This window comes from Gymnoscopelus microlampas (assembly GCF_963454915.1).
Source record: "Gymnoscopelus microlampas genome assembly, chromosome: 17".
Taxonomy (NCBI): Eukaryota; Metazoa; Chordata; class Actinopteri; order Myctophiformes; family Myctophidae; genus Gymnoscopelus; species Gymnoscopelus microlampas.
In genome coordinates this window covers 24,763,039-24,767,083 of record NC_139954.1, presented here as the reverse complement: position 1 = coordinate 24,767,083, position 4,045 = coordinate 24,763,039, and the positions used below count along the sequence as shown (strand labels likewise).

The 4,045-nt window shown below is 41.5% G+C and overlaps 1 protein-coding gene across 1 annotated transcript in view; it reads left to right on the top strand.

Annotated features, from left to right (window-relative positions):
- ndp (norrin cystine knot growth factor NDP) overlaps positions 1-2,286 on the top strand; it is a 35,312-nt gene extending 33,026 nt beyond the window's left edge. The window contains exon 3 of the mRNA XM_084083951.1: positions 1-2,286. This exon is cut by the window's left edge and continues 374 nt beyond it. The gene's annotated coding sequence lies outside the window, so the exon portion shown is untranslated.
- The last annotated feature ends 1,759 nt before the right edge of the window (positions 2,287-4,045 follow it).

Below are 4,045 nucleotides of genomic sequence, written 5' to 3'. Positions count from 1 at the left end.
ACTGGCCAACAATCCAGACGAGAGGAACTTAAAATTGATTATTGTCTTGGGAGCAGTAGTTTGGAACAATCATATTGCCCTCATGTAGGGTGTAGAAATTACCCGCTTCCCTTTTGAACTTGAACAGTGTTGGGTACCATAGAAAACATGCATCCCTCCCTATCTGTTTGCTGTCTGGACCCTCATTGTTTTGCTCTAAGTGTGGTTGTCAATCAGGGTGAGCCATATGGAAAGCTTTCCACTGTGTACAAGGCCAGACACCACAAACCACATCTCTCATGGGTCAGAGACCCTCCTTGCTGCAGAGAAACACTACACTGATTACAGGCCTCTGTGAATCATAACACACACTCATATACTCATACATGCATGCAACTGCACGCACGCACGCCCGCCCGCACACACACACACACACACACACACACACACACACACACACACACACACACACACACACACACATACGTAAACACAGCATGAGAGCTCGTTACAATGTCAATATGATTGCACTGCCAGCTCCATAAAATCCCCACCAGCATTTGACAACAAAACAACATGCACCATTAAAATGCGGCGTGGGAAAAGACGAGGGGGTGCAGCGAGTCCCTATGAGCTCACGCTGGCTCACACATGTGGAGGACCTACAGCGCAGCACCTGTGCCTGGTCTCCCCATCTCTCTGCAACGCCCTATAAACCTCTTTTACACACTCCCTACAGACTTTCATCTCGCTGTGTAAACCATGACAAACTCGTGCGGGATATAGCTCATCATGGGCGAGGACGCCAAATTATAGCAGACATAATAGTGCAGGGGGGCGGCAGCAGAAGGGAGAAAATGCTGTTATATGGATCAAAGAAGCCTGAAGATTGTTTGTCTGTGTTGCGAGACTGTTAACAGACTATTGAGGCATTCAATGTTAATCTTTAAAGGCTGTCTGCTCTGTAAAACTGTTTGAACCTTGGTGGTGATTCTGTTGTTGTTATTGAGACCATTATTACTAGCACGGAGCAGGTTATATGAATATTGTTTTGCTAATGACATGTCCAATACTAGAACTTGGAAGAACATTTCTTGTCAGTATAGTGCTCTGGTTCATACTGTAAGCTCTGTAACCAGCCTCTTCAAACATCATTCTATTAGCCAACTGTATTACAGTCCACTATAATAAGTACAGTTCTTGAGATTGGTTCATAATGCAGTCTCTTTGCATGTTCAGCTTTAATGTTCTACACTAGGCCATTAGCCCAAAGGCCAGCAAGACTTAAGTGAATGGTTCATTGGAATTTTTAAATGTCATATAGAGAAAAACAAATCTGCCTGTTTGAGCTTGTTTTGAAATCTGACTCATTTCAGTTTCAAACCCAATGTAAAGGTATTCACAACGGATCGTTTTGGAATAGAAATGAATTTGTTAAAGTTATACTGTCGCTTTCAGCAGAAATCTTGTATCCACATTTTCACAAATTAATGCCCTATTTTCTATTGGAACGCAGGTTATTTTTTCCAATTCCTGAAAAGTAATGGTTTTGGACATGCAAGTTTTCTGCCCGACAGCGACAATATATAGAACAATTCCGAAATGCGCAGGGAATGCTTGAGACAATAAAGCCCTATAGGCCGACTGATCACAAATACAAATATTAATAACTTGATTATTTGGTCCTGATCTTTTTGCAGTACTTGCTGCCACTGAGGGTTTTTCCTAGGCATCATGATGATGATCGGGATGATTGCATCCTGACAGCCCAACAGGGTAAAACACCACATTGTGACATTGTGGTTTTTTTTCTCATAAACTTTTCCACATATCTTACCGTCTCTTTCTTTCATCCCTTATGTCACTCATCTCTGTGTGCTCTGACAACAAAGGAGACATCTCATGAAAGGATTTGTTTTAGAAATGTAAATGGGTGGTATTGTCAAACAAATGGGAAATCCCTAAGTAACAAATCTGCTGATTACTCTGCTGCAGTATTTTGAGCTTATATCGATCACAGAGATTCTGTTCAAACACACACGCACGCACGCACGCACTCACACACGCGCACACACGCACACACACGCACGCACGCACGCACGCACACACACACACACACACACACACACACACACACACACACACACACACACACACACACACAGTGTACAGATGCCTTTGTTCTGTTCAGGGCTGAAATATTACCCTCCGGTGTGAAATGGCACAATTTCTGGTTTGAGGACATTTCAATTCAGAATACAACTGACAGCATGGCTGGCTGCTTCACACGTGAACCTAATAAACGGTTTTCGCCCCGACTCTGGAGATTAATCTGCTTTTCTCCGCTGTCTCCTTTTACTGTGTCGCTCCTTCATCAACACACACACACACGCATGCACGCACACACGCACGCACGCACACACACACACACACACACACACACACACACACACACACACACACACACACACACACACACACACACACACACACACACACAGAGAGAGCAGAGAAGAGGCATTTTGTGACATGCAGCAAGGGGTATAATTATCTGCGGGACCAGTGTGACAGAATGATAGAGGAGCAGTATAATGGCTGTCAGATTGATGCTAACTGTGCTCTCTTATGACTGTCCTAACACTGAATGATAAAGGAGTCATGGTACATTTCATCGCCATTTCTCTTTCTCTCTCACTCATTCAAATTGAAGAATTGCACTTATGTCGACATCAAATATTCATTCCTTATCCCCTGTCTGTCTGTCTGTCTGTCTGTGTGTGCGTGAGTGAGTGCGTGCGTGCGTGCGTGCGTGCGTGCGTGTGTGTGTGTGTGTGTGTGTGTGTGTGTGTGTGTTTCACTGTAAGAATTTTCCAGGTGTGAGGCAGGCACATGTGGTCTTTGCAAAACTCTTCTCATGATCCATATTACTAAACATCACATGCATTTCCTCGCCCTCACTCATAATCATAACCATTCAGTATGGGTCGTAGAAAAGAAACAATGTTGTTGAACTATACCACATGTGCTCTGACAAAGGGAAGTGTTTTGCATGTTTCTCATCTCAATGGTTACAACCATACTTTTCTCAGCTAATCATATATATATATATATATATATATATATATATATATATATATATATATATATATATATATATATATATATATATATATATATATATATATTTATTTATTTATTTATTTATTTATTTTATATATAAATTTGCTGAAATTGTGAGTGAGGTCATCCACTAAGGTAATTTGGAGTGTAAACTTTGTCCATGTTTATGGTGGTCAATTAGCATACATTATGCATATTATGCACATTCAGACACTACACAGTTCACCATTAATTATAAAATGTAGACCTTAAAAAATGTACCTTAAAAAAACATCTTAACAACAGAGAAGCAAAATCCGATGCTGTCCTTCAAGCAACACATAGAAGAAATATGGCCACGGTGACACCAAGGGTCTCGCTTATCTGACATCACAACATCTGGAACCCAGGAGATGGCGTAAAAGGTGAAAACCTGCCACGCTGGAAATGGACCCTGCTGAGCATTGGACATACTGGGGTCAGCCGCTTCAAATCATCTATGAAGAAGTGGGGCTTGGCAGTCAACGCCGCATGCGAGTGCTACGAAACATAATTACCACCTTCCCCTAAACAGACCACCTTCAGAAGCCGGCCTCTTCGACCTAGGACCAGAGACGAGGGCATTGCGACACAACACTGAGCTGGCCATCTGATGATACAAGAAAGAATCACTAGTACAGTTTATAGTGAGTAGGGAGTGATTTCTGATATGGTCATGGTAATTGTAGTTTCCAAGTTGTTGTTGTTGTTATAACAAATATTTCCTGTACAACTAATCACTAGAGGCAGTATAAATACCTCAAAATGTGATTTTATTCCCCCCATGTAATAAGATTATATGGCCGTAAAATAATAAAATATAAATATGCCTGGCAAGGAAGGGAGACAGAAATGTATGTTCTACTTTCCTTAAAACTAATGAATATCAAAATAGATACGTAACACTAGAACAAACATGTCAAATACT